This window comes from Adiantum capillus-veneris, chromosome 18 (genome assembly GCF_014529385.1).
Source record: "Adiantum capillus-veneris isolate H3 chromosome 18, ASM1452938v2, whole genome shotgun sequence".
Taxonomy (NCBI): domain Eukaryota; kingdom Viridiplantae; phylum Streptophyta; class Polypodiopsida; order Polypodiales; family Pteridaceae; genus Adiantum; species Adiantum capillus-veneris.
The window spans coordinates 16,134,018-16,147,714 of NC_140948.1; the positions used below are offsets into that span (position 1 = coordinate 16,134,018).

Consider the following 13,697-nt stretch of genomic DNA (forward strand, 5'->3'; position numbering starts at 1 on the left):
GCATACAATCTATAAGATAGATGTCATTAAATTTTGGGATTAACTCCACAAAATTAATGAAAATAGCACAAAGCTCACCAAATCTACAAAAAACGAACATTGTAGGAAAAATGCTTTTGCTTGAGGTTATTGAAATAAAACCTAAATTATTTGTTCAATAAACACATCAAAAACGCAAAAAAAAAGAGGAGACAGAGCAACCCCATCATCCGCGCGCGCACGGATGATTGGGTAGCTCTACCTCCCCCTTTTTTTTGTAGCTTTGGTGAGCTTTGTCAATGGTGTTGCTGGAAATAGTCTTTTGATTAAGGTTTTTGAAATGTTTTTCCCCCATCATCTGTATCGACAAAAAAAGGGGAGACAGAGCTCCCCCATCATCCGCGTGCACGCGGATGATGGGGAAGCTCTGCCTCCCCCTTTTTTGCATTTTTTATGTGGTCTTATATAAACTAAAAACTATATTATATGTGTTGTGTAGATAATGGCACCAAAGAGGGATAGCAAGAAAAGAAAACCTCCAGTCTCTCCTTTTAGCAACCGTCAAGTGAGCATGAAGCTTAGGTCCGGTTGTATACCAAAGGGAGCTATCGATCAAAAGGCATCATCACGAGTCCGACATTTGGACACTCCACCAAATAAAAAGAACAGGATTCTCAAAAGGTGTGTTTTTATTGATGATGAGGCTCAAGTTGATGAAGAGTCCACCAACATCGAAGATGACGTAGAGATCACAGGTAAATTATGAGTGTATGCTATAATTTTATGTCAATACGTAGTTTATATTATAAATTTTTCAATGGTAGATTGTTAAATTTGATGGATGTTTCTTTTCGTTTGGAAAGTTTGGTAATTAATAACCATGTGGGAGAGTAAGAAAGGGTGAACCATTTTTTATATACATACCATTGATAGTTGCTAGAGAAAATATTAAGTATTGTTTTTGTTTATGTTGGAGAAAAGGTCCTTAAATCTCATGTGAGAGCCCTATATAGGGTGTGCGGTTTTTTTTTTAAAAATTTGTCTCCGTTCAAAGGAGACTCTGGCAAAATTTCTGTAAATGAAATACTTTACACTATCTAATCCTAATTGCATATGTTTTTGGACAATTGAATGTTTGTCACTTGTTATCTCTATGCAGAGACCAATGTTCACATTGAAGATCATCATGACAATGAAGAAAATAGTGATCCTGAAGGGGATGAGGAGAATAAGCATTCCAAACACCTAGGCAAGCAAATTTCGCTTGGCTTGATGAAAGATGTTCTAAGTCAGTTTTATGTAAAGAAGAAGACATTGCCTCCTCCGGTTCCACTTTGTCGACTCATGGTGCATGAGGCTGTTAGGTTTGCTAGAGATGATGTAGAATGGCTCATTTCCTCATTTGATTCTGCTAGGTATTTAGAAACTATGGGGCATTTCCTTGTGTCCGTTGGGGATTCTAGAGGAGATATTATTCCCATGACCGCAACGGATTTGGAGGAATGGGGACCACTTTGGCGGGAAAGAAATGCTGAGTTCGAGAGATCACTTGGTAGAGAATGGTAGGAGCTCAAAGGAAAAAAGTTTCTGGTATGGGATGGAAACCATAGGCTAAAAACATGGTGGAAGAGAATCAAAGATAGTAAGATCTTTCACCTTTTTCACTCTTTTATTGTAAAGCTTTGTTTTTACAAATGATGATTTTTTTGTGTGTGATAGAGTACTCAGACAATGGTCAATACCATGTTAGTGTTCATTGCCAATTCCTTGAGTTGTCTAGAGCAAAAGAAGCAGAGTTGCTTCTTGCACTTGACACTTCCAATGCGTAAGTTTGTTAATTGCATGTTGACTCTCATTTTTTTGCAAGCAATGCTTGTGTTCAACTCTTTGTTTTCAATTTTTCTACAGCATTTCTAGGGCACATGTCATGCCAAACATCACTCATGAAGTTTATATGTTTCAAAGATTTGGCATGGCAAATAAAGATTCAATCCTTCAAAAATTGACACCTGATATGAGAGAATGGGCTAGGGTGGAGATGACTGTGGAGGCAAGGTATTACCATGGTGCTGCACCATGGTACAACACTCCATGTGGATTGATATCTCAACTTGTGTGGAAGGTGATACCTACTCTACATGTTGGGTAATTAATGTAAAATTTTATTATGGTTTCAATACAGTGTTTTGTATTAGGATGAGTTCACTGCATTTATGTCCAAAGAAAGAGCAAAGCTAGATGCACTTGGACTAAATGATGTTGAGAAGAAGAAGAGACTGGACAAGGCCACAAAGGTAGAAGAGGAACGGTTGAGATAGGGGCTACAAGTACTTGTCAATCACCAATCCTCTTAATGGTGATGAGTTCTTCAAGTTGCTTTTTAGCACTAAATGGGATGAACTTGGAATGCTAAAGATCACTAGAGATAAGCTCTATTGTTTGACAAGCTTTAAAATCACTCTTGAGAGGTATTGAAGCTATTACTTTCTCATTTTTAATTGTATTCATTCAATTTTGTTTTTCTATATGATTAAGTGGTATGTTGTTTTTATTGCTTGTAGAAAGAAGATAATTTTGCACCTCATGAGCCTCACTAAGTCTAAGGATCCACAATATCTTCATTTTGGTGATTACAAGCTTTTTAGAAGTTACATGAAAAAGGAGACTTATTGGGCTCACTTGCATGGGGAGGCTACACTTATGATTGAAAGGATGCAAGTAGAAGGTCCACAACTTCCTAATTCTTTTGACCTATTCTACAAGATGAGCATGAAGAATCATATTTTGCAGGTAGACGTTTGACCATTGTTTTCAAAAGAATATAGACATGTTTTAATTTACACAAGATCAAGTTGAGTGTGCTTTTTGATTGTTACTATGTATGTAGGCTTTTATTTATCTAATGGATGCGGTGAAGTCTTCCGACTCTAGTGAGAAGATGTCGGAGCTTGTGTTGTCGGCTAAGAGAGTGATTTACATGTTTGTATCTTCCACTTGCACTCTTTGCAAAAAAAGAGCATTTCATTTTTTGGTCATGGTTTGGTGACAGTGGGTCATTTTGAGAATGATGAAATTTCATTTTGTGTTTACAAAAAATCCTTAAATTCCTTGTGGAAGCCCTGGATATGCGTGTGTATAATGTCTATGTTGAAAACACTTAAATCCCTTGTGGGAGCCCAAGATAGGGTTTATGGTTTATTTTGAAAAAGTATTCTCCATACAAAGGAGACTCTGACTTTTGTATTTTAGGATACATGACATTTATTATGCCATTGCGTTTATATGCTTTTCAAAGTGGATGATGCTCTAAAAATTGTGTAGATGGGTTATGCAATGCGTTGAGGCACGGGAATTGAATGAAGCCCCATTATTCACTAGAGAGTGGATTGATGTACATGATGAGAATACAATGTTCTCTCCCTCTTTGATTGAAAGCAATCTGACAACATGGGAAGCCAAGGTTTGTCCTTGGTGGTTGGATTATCCACTAGGAGTTATTCCAAAGCAGGAGTTGGAATTACGTAAGAGTAAGTATCTTAACACTAGTGGCTCTTTTATTTTGAGAATGTATATGTCTAACTTTAGTACTAATTTATGTGATATTGTGCTATATAGTTGTTGAGTGAAGGGTTTCAAAATGAGAGTGATCAGTACTTACAAGAGACACAAGAAGAGTCTCTCCCTTCCGTTTCTCAAGGAGTTACTCAAAACACCATTGAGAGTGGCTCTCAAGGTACTCCACTAGCAAGCAATGTACTCAAGAAGGGTAAAGGGAAAATGGAGCCTCCAAGTACATCAAGGAAATCCACTCCTTCTTCAATGCCTCCCATTGTGCCATCTGCAGAGCCCGGCATGTCCTCTTTGGGAACCACTATACCCCATATGGCACCCGCTTCTAATGTGCCCACTACATCCTCATTGGTGCACACTACTTCGTTTGTTGTAGAGTCTTCACTTGAGGGAGAGGCTTGGGAGAGAAGGCCGATCACACGATCTATTGGTAAGTTTAAGAAAATTGTTAGCATATATGTCTTCCATATTTCCTAATTCAAAGCTAATTTGGATAATGGTTGCAAGGTTCCATTACCAAACTATTGTAGATGTTTTGCTTGTGGATATATCACAAATTGATAAGTTTGCCCTTGATAGGTAGATTTTCATAGTGCTTACTTATTTGCATTTTCTTCTTGCATTGTTCTATGATTTTGAACATAATTCATGTTTGGTTTTCTTATAGCATCAACAAATTTTTTGCGACACAGAATACAAATCTATATAGCAAAGATGGTGTGCCATGTCGTGAGGTTGCTAGGCTTATCTTTGCAGATTTTCCTACAAGTTTTCTTGTGGATGGTCTAGGACCAATCCCATTGGGTAAGTAAATTTTTTTTGGACTAGTACCTACAACTAACTATGGTTGTATGCTTACATGTCATCATTCACTTTTGTAGAGGGCATGAGTGTTCCCAAGTGGAGCACATTTTCCAGGGGTCTAGTGACAGGGTGCATGGATGTTGCTCGTGAGTTTTTGGTCGATGAGGGGTTTTTAGTGACCATGTGCATGGCCGAGCATATTGGAGATTTTATTGCAGATGCAACTAGGGTAGGACTTGTGCTCTTACGTACATGGACTCTCATGTGTAATAAGAAGGCATATCGGCATCCACTCACTAGAGAGGCGGTAAGATAAAAAACTTAGTTTCATAGTTTAATTTCATAACCAAAAACATTGTAGCTATGCCATTCATTCTTTGAGTTTTTTATTCATGCAGGTACTTGATCTTACCATGTGTCTTTGGTATCGTATTGGCCATCCTGTGCCACACTATGATAGAGAGGCAGGGAGAAAATTTCCGAGAGATTGTTTCCAGCAGATTGTAGCTACATGATAGATGATGTAGTCTTCCCCATTGAGATTGATGGTGTTATTCTTATGGGCGGGGCGAAGCGGTCTTCTTTGTTATTTCGGTAAGACTAGTCCAAAGTATGATACTAGTGAATGTTATGGTATATATGTGTTTTCATTCGGTTTCTAATTTATTTTTTATATGGTCAAGTGGTTGCTGGTAACATTTACTGAGCCTCATGACTATGTTTTGGACTTGTTTGCAGGGTGTGGTGGTTTGGGCCGAGCTTCTGCGGAATATATGAGGCATTGCATGTGTCTAGAGCTAGATCATGTGCTCTATGAAAGATGTTTGACCGATATTGCATGTGGACCTGTGAAATGTTGATTGCGAATGCACATTTGGTTGAGGAAACTCTATTCTGACAGTACACATCTTCATGTTTTGATTTATGTTTTGACATGTGCTCCTATCTTCTTGCGAGATGCGGTTTAGGCTCAAAAATTTCTTGATTTGGACTCCGTTTGCTCTATTTACTAGAAATTTGGCATTTCGGTCAAAACCGGACCAAAACACGCTTTCCGCTCCAGTCTCATAATTGCACCCCCACTGTACCATAGGTTGTCCTTTAGTCACTGGTCATCCCCATATTTTTTGTTTTTCATTACGACTGTTTTTCACCTGCTTTTTGTATTTTTGAAGTTTTTCTACCGAAAATTAGCAAAATTAAAAGGAAAATAACAAATCAAACCCAAAAAATCCCCAAAAATCATAATAGATCACAAACATCACCGCCACACATTATATATACACTCACATGCAATTTTTATGGCCAGTTTTCTATGTTTTACCAATATTTTGCCTGAAAAATGGCTATTTCTACTTATATACACACACCTAGGGGCTTGATTTGGCATTTGGCCCCCTATACATGTAGCCTCATGTTGTATAAGAGCATATATACTTGGGTTACTCCAAAAAAAAATTCAATCAAACGTCAACCCTTAAAATAGTCGAAAATCATGCCCTTTTTTGTTGTTTCTGTTATTGGTTCCGCATTTGAGAATGCCTCCCCCCCTCCTAGCCGGAGTCCTCCCGGACGACAAGGTTTCGCCTCGGAGTATGTGCCGTGCATAGGTTGAAAAAGTTGTGCTAATGCCTGGCCGATTAATGTGGCCCTATTTTATGCATACTCGGTCAATGTATGAAAAATTAATGTTGTGCAAGAGAAGGGAATAAGCAAGATGCTTATTGGCATTCGCCGTCGAGGCTTCCTGATTTCTTTGCAAGTAGCAGCTGTAACTCTACTGCCCTCTGTTTAATTGTCTTTTTGGCAAGAGGCAATTGCTTTGCCAACACTATTGATGGAGTCGTAGTTGTTTCTGAGGATAGAATTTGCTGGGATGTAATAGCTATGGGCCTTATGGCCTTGGCTTTCCATTGGTATTTTGTTGCTGCCGACTTTTGTAGATGGTTTGGCACTTTCTTGTTTGCCATTGGTTTGTCTTTCATCGGCATCCACATATATCGGTTCTCCTTGTTGACATGCGGATGTCTGCTTTCCATTGTTGCTTGTACCGTAGGGAGTTTCTTTGGCTTTTGCTTTGGTATCCAAATGTGAGTGACATTTGGGCTATGGCTAAGCATTTTCTTTGGGATCCATATCTGTTTGATGACCTTGGTTTTGGGTTGAACCGTCTGCTTTGTTGGAATCCGGTTGTTACATTGTTTTTTTCCCGCTATTGCATTTCTATCCTTCCACATCCATTCTTGTTTACCTTGTTTTGGTAGCCTAGATTTTTGCATTGTGGCCGGTGACTTCAGCTGTCTGTAATTAGCATGGTTGGCTTTTACCTGGTTGTTGGTCTCAGGTTTCATGTTGTTCTTTGATGGCATGTGTGCTTTTGTCTTTATTGCCAGTGATTTCATGGCTTGCAGTTGATCATGATGGTATTGTTGAGCAAAAGCTATCACCTGTTGCTCATGTTTATGTTGAATTTTGACCGCCTTTGCTTTCCAATCTATCTAGACATTGTATGCTTTTTGCCAAGGTTGCCCTAGCATCATTGGGTGTTGTGTGCTTTCATCTGTCACCACATAGAATTTGTGTGGGTAAATATATTGATGTAGCTGTACATGCAATATAGTCCATCCTAATGTTTTCAGTGGGTGTGATGTGCTACTTTCCAGCACTTGGGGAGTAGGATGAAGTTGATCTGTGACTTTGAGCTGTTGGTATAATCCGTAAGAGATCAAATTTGCTTGAGCACCCGAATCAAGCAAAGTTGTTGATTCAACTTGATTGTTACCCACTTTGACTGTAATTATTGGCTCCACTGTTTCCTCCTCCAGCTTCATCAGTCGAATGGCATTGATTCTCAATGGTGGTCCACTTTGTTGTTGTTGTCGCAGAAGCCGTCTTTTTGCAATGGGTTCTTATGCTTCGGCTTGAGCTTCCTCCCGTACTCTCTCTTTTTCCTTCATTCTTTGCTTTCCTTGATGAATTTGTTGGAGCATCTCCTGTGTGAGTGGTAGATGATATCTCCTCAGTCGACACCCACTAATCCAGTTTGGCATTTCTTGACCTACTAATGTAGCAAGCTTGACAGCTCCACTTGTGATAGATCACTAATCACAAATGGTCCCATCCCTCGCTTTTTAAGTTTCTTGGCATGTTGCTTCAAGGTATAAACAAGTACGTAATCACCTGTTTTGAACTCTTTGGTACGCACATGTTTGTCAAAAAATTCCTTTTGTCTTCTCTTTTTAGCATAGATTGAAGCGACAGCTCGCAAGTGGAGTTCATCTAGCTTTTCAAGATCATCAATCCTTGAAGAGAGTTCATGCCCTGTCCATTCCAAGCTTGTTGCTACTCATAGATTTGGGATTAAAAACTCTATGGGTAGTATAGCATTTAGGCCAAACACCATGTTGTATAGTGTTGTGCCTATTGATGTTTTGTAAGCTACCATGTATGTCCATAGTGTTGAGTGTAGTTGTTGATCCCAATCTGTTCTTGATTCTGACACTATTTTAGTGAGAATCGTGCATAGTGTTTTATTTGTGGCCTCAGCTTGCCCATTGGCCTGTGGATGGTATGGTGCTGATTTCCTATGTATGACCATGAATTCCTCTAGTAGATATTCAATGACTTCATTGAGAAAGTGTGTTCCACGATCACTGACAATTTCTATTGGTAACCCATAACGTACAAAAACATTCTCATACAAAAATTGTGCCGTGGTGCGTGCATCAGCTTTTTGTGTTGCTTTGGCTTCGACCCATTTTGTGAGATAGTCTGTAGCCACAATGATATATTGGGTATGGGTGCGATATGCAGGTGGTGATATAGGTCCCACAAAATCAATGCCCCATTTTGCACAGTGCCCTTGCCCCCATCATTGGCCTTAATGGCATCTCATCTCTTTTTATTGGTATCTTGGTGCGTTGACACGCATCACAACACTTTACAAACTCCTCGGCATCCATGTGCAATGTAGGCCACCAAATTCCTGCGGTTAAGACAATTTTTGCCGTCTTATCGCCCGAAAAATGGCCTCCACTTATTCCGCTATGTGCATGTTCTAGAATCAGCAGGTATTTGCTTTCACTTGCACAGATTCTAAGTCGATTGTCCTTTCCCCGCTTATAGAGTTGATTCCCAATTAACTGAAAGTTACGAGCTTCCAGCTCTATAGCTTTTTCTCGTGCTCTTGTAATGTTCTCAGGGAACGTCCTAGTGGTTAAGAAGTCAATAATATATTGACTCCATGCAGGTGCTATGTTTACTTGAAACAAAGTTGCGTGATCCACAGATCGTTTGGCACTACATACTGTACAATTGGTAACATAAGAATGTGTATCCGCATACATAGTTGGCCAATAAACCCCTAACTGTTTCAGTCTCTGGTGTGTTTTCACTATTGAACAATGAAATGCACAACCCTGGACATGTGCCTCTTCAAGGTAGCACTTGAATTCTTTCGGATTTATACATAATCGTAGGATTAGGTCAGATTCAAGATAATACAGCCGTCCTGCTATCAATTGGAAGTTTTTTGTTTGTCAAATTGTTTGTTGTTTGGATCTGCATCCCATATTATCAAACTCACTTCCGAAGGAGAGAATGCTAACTATTTCCTGAGACCATTTGGGTACCATTTCAATGTTGAAAAGATAAGCATCTGGTATGTCATCATCTACTCCTTTAGGAGCTTCCCCGTTGTGTATTCTTGAAAGATGATCTGCTCACAGATGGGTTTTACCCTTTTTTACCACCACTGTGAAGTCAAATTCTAGCAATATAATAAACCAGCGTACGATTCTCCCTTTATTGCAAGGTTTATTTACTAGGTACAAAAGAGCTTGATGATCCGTGAAGAACACAAATTTGTTTGCAAGCAAATAATGCCAAAATTTCTTTATAGCATAAATCATTCCTAACCCTTCCCTCTCGGTGGTTGTGTAGTTCTTTTCTGCACTGTTTAACTGTCGGCTTGCATAGCAAACCGGAAAATCCATTGTTCCGTCTCCATGTTGAGCTAGAATACTTCCAATTGCATATGCTGAAGCATCAATGTGCACATATCTTTTTCCAATCTGGTGCCTTTAGTACAGGTGCTGATATAAGGTTTTTCTTCAGCTTTTGGAATGAAGTTTCACACTCCTCGGTCCACTCGAAATTGATTAGCAACCGATACAGAGGTTGTGCGATAACCACATACATGTATATGAATCTTCGATAATATCCGCAGTGTCCCATGAAGGATTGCACTTGTTTCGCATTAGTAGGCCTGGGAAGGTCTACAATGACTTTGACTTTGTCTAGGTCTTTGGTTATGCCATTTCTTGAGACAATGTGTCCTAAGATTCGTCCTTGCTTAACCATAAATACACACTTTTCTGGGTTTAGACAGATTTGATATGTTCTGCACTTTTCAAAGATCTTTTGCAAATGGTCAATATGTTCCTCTCGCAGAAGAGAGTGTACACACATGTCATCCATGTAAATTTCTAAGAATATTCTTAGGTATTCCTTGAATGCGTGAGTCATTAACCTCTGGAAAGTGGCTGGTGCATTTGTTAAGCCAAATGGCATAACTCAATATGCATAAATCCCCCATTCTGTGGCAAACGATGTTTTGTGTTGATCCTCCCTTGCTATTGCCAGTTGGTTGTATCCTGAAAACCCATCCAGAAACAAATAAGCCCATTTCTCGGCCACTCGCTCCAGTACATGTTCTGTGATTGGCAAGGGATAATTATCCCTTATGGTTGCTACATTCACCTTCTTGAGGTTTACACACACCCGCAGTTTTCCATTATTTTTGGGAACTACCACAATGGGTGACACCCAATCTGTATGTTCAATCTCATAGATGAATTCCGCTTCCATCAGTTTATCAATCTCTTCCTTGATTCGTTTAGCAAATGTGTCATTATATGTATAAGGACGTTGTTTGCTAGGTTTTGCATCCGATTTCAAAGGAATTGTATGTTGGCATATCAATGGATCAACTCCTTTGAGGTCTTTATAGGACCAAGCAAACACATCTTTATACTTCGTGAGAAGTTGTGTTAGCTGTGCTTCCTCCTCAGGCTCTAAATCGTTAGCTATATAGACCGGCTGAGGCTTTTCACCTAGTTTTGCGAGGTCTATTCTTTTTGCATTTTCAGGCCCATCGTAAGATTCTTGGTTGGTTCTCTCCCTGATTGGTGGTGTCATGATGATTTTTATGTCTTGGATAGTAAATTTCCGATAGTGTGTTGGTACGTTCATGTTGCCCTTTTCTGACTCCCCTTTACCATCACTATCTTCTTCAGTATTCCATATATCTCTCAAAGACCGTTTCAGTTCTTGGTATTTCTGTTTACGCTCCAGTTTGGTCCACTCTTGGTCTTTTGTTGTTTCTTTTTTTGAATTTTGAGATTTTTGTGATTTTGTTTCGGTTTTAGCTTTTCGTACCTGTTTTATTTCTTCTCGTGTTCTTTCTTTTCGATTTTTTGAGAATTTTCCTGATATTTGATCTTTTACACAATCCTCTGCTTTTACAAGCATCAAATAGTGAGTTTTACCTTTTATCCTGGGCATCAGGTTCTCTCTCACTTTCTTTCCTGCTCTTTTCCTCCTATAGCGTTCTTGGCGTCTAGGATGTTGATTAGCAAAATCATAAAACTTGATATTCTCGGCTTCATTTCCACGCTCACTTGAGGTGTCTAAACACTCATTATCTGCATCTTCATTTACTTCCAATTGTTCAGAGGAGTTGTAGAACTCTTCTTGTTCTGGAGGTTCTACCGTCTCTTTTTTGGTACAACGCTTACCATGTAATAGGGTAGCACATCGTAGCCATCCTTATCGCAAAATTTTGTTGTTGGACTGTCGGTAATGGTACAGACATCCAATGTTGCCAGTATGTGTTCCCATTCTAGAGGTTCCAAGGCATCTTCAAGGAAAGGTTCCGGAATATACTCCTTGTCATCAATTGCTCTTTCTAAGATGCATTCCTCTTTTCTTAAGCTTCCACAATGTGAAGCTCCGCACATCCATAGCTCTTTTGGTTGCCCTAACCATGCTGGTAGTTCTGATCCTGCTACCGTAGCCGAATCAAACTCTTCCACTGGTGTTTGGTTTACATCTTTGTAACTATGGTCTTTCAGGTGTATTTTAGTTGTCGTCTCGTCATGTCTGAGGTATATGTGGTCATAACCCCAATCTTGGACCATCTTCAGTTGTCACATAAATGGTCGTCCCAAGATTATCTCATAATTGTTCTTTTTGTCAAAATCGACCATTGCAAATGTATGCTCATACTCGATTCCGCACAAAGTGAAAATTACTTTGTCTAAGAGTCCTAGAGGCTTCTCCATGAACCCATCTGCCAACTGCAGTTTCATTCTAGTAGCCCTCAGAGTTGGTTTTCCCCATTTTTTCCAGATTTCCTTGGTGGCGATAGCAACTCCCGCTCCACTATCAAGAATAGCTTTGGAAACTACTCCTTGGAATTCTATCGGCAGCGTCGTATTTCCATCTTCTCCCTCGTAATATTCTCCAACCTTATTCAATGGTACTGGTCTAGTGTTTAGGTTAGGTCTGTCCAACTCCCTGATTCCTTCTTGGGCCTTCAAGGTGGGGTCTTTCACTCCAAATTTTTCTAGGCATTTTCCTACTGTGGTCCACATGTTTGGCCTTAACCTTAGGAGTTCTTCTAACGTGATTGTGCATGCCACCGGGGTGGATAACGGCTCAATCAATCCTTGTGAATCCATCACCTTGTTATTAGAAAGTCTTTGAGATGGGATTGCTCTCACTTCCGACTTAGCTTCATATTCTCCCAGGTAAGAGGGTAAAGTTCTCAAAGAGTCTGGTTGGCTGTGCCCCGAACTAATAGATCCTTGGTCTCCCTCTTGTAAATGTATCTCAAAGTTCATTTGTGATCTTGCCTCAAATTCTTCAATAGGAGGTAAGATCACGTTCTTTTCTTTTCTCGTGCTATTCATGTGGTTACTCATCCTATTAGCCTCGTTGGCCTCTCGGATTTGCTTCCACAGATCATTTAGACCGTTACCGTCCTTTCCCATTTCTGCCAATATTTTAGGATGGACCCCATCACTTGCCCCATCGGTGGTATTTGGCACTATGATAGGATCTCCTCTGGACTCATAATCATTAGTGAGTCTTTCCTTTGTTTCTTCATGTTTCTCTAATGTTGGTTGGATAGGGGTTGGAGCTGGTGCGTCATGACAATTTTCCGGTTTACCCAACGGGTCTTACATCAATGATTGAGCCGTCTCGATCATCTTTTTACACATATCCAACCTCTGTTTTTCTATTTTTGCATATGGATAAGTCATCCACATTTGCTCCTGGGTTTGGTTCTTTTTAAGTCGAGCTTCATAAGCTTTTAGAAGTGCATCCAGCTGCTCGTTTACCTTGTCTACCAGTACAGATCCTCATGATCCTGCACTTTTGGGCCCTGCTATTTCCTTGGGTGCTATGGCTACTGTGGTGTGTGAGCTTAAGCTAGCTAGATCCTCTAACCGCTCCAATCTCTTCTTTGTATGTCTCAACTCATCAGATAGGGCTGTTTGCTCTCGTTCTTTCCTGGCTTTCCTACGCGCCTTTCTAGCTTTCCAAGTGCTTCTCTGATTTTTCGTTTCTGAACTTTGGGCATCGGTTTTTGGTTCTTCTACTATGGATTCGTTCGTCCTTCTTTGGGCTTGGGCTCGTGTTACCGCCTGAATAGGTATGATTGTTTCATTTTCCGATCCTCCACTGGAAGGTACTGTTTCTAACATGTTCAAGGTGGTTTTTGCTCCTTTGCTCGGATTTTTAGGGCAATCGGGAATCAAATGAGTAACTCCACATTCTGGGCAATACGCATTGACTCTAATGATTTCATCATGAGGACAGCCTCTCAGCCAATGGTCTCCGCCACACTTGTAACAGGGTCCCTTGGGTTGTTGAGGTGCTCCTTGAGCCCCTCTTTGCTGGTAAGCCTATCTCTGTCCGCCCATGCCTCCATTGGCTATGAACAACAATGTTCGTTCATCTAAGCTATATCTTCCTTCTCCTGTAGCAGTTGGTGGTCCTTGATTCCCTATCATGCTCCATGGTTCTGGTGTCGAGGGTTCTTCCGGTGGATAATAGACAGGGTTTGCCGTATATCCATTGGGATCTTCATAATATGCATGCATGGGCACCAAAGCCTTTTCTTATGATTCGGTTACTGTTGGTGTGTATCTGATACCAATTGGTCGTAAACCTGGTAGGGGTGGTTGTTTCCCCAACACCGGTTGTGGTCTTTCTACACCTACAGGTCCTGGTAAGTTGCCTGCTTGATATCTGGGCATCGGTGGAACTTGAGGGGA

At 40.2% G+C, this 13,697-nt stretch overlaps 1 pseudogene; it reads left to right on the top strand.

Annotated features, from left to right (window-relative positions):
- The first annotated feature begins 481 nt into the window (after positions 1 to 481).
- The window catches only part of LOC147435280 (uncharacterized), a 51,848-nt pseudogene continuing 38,632 nt past the window's right edge, over positions 482 to 13,697 (top strand).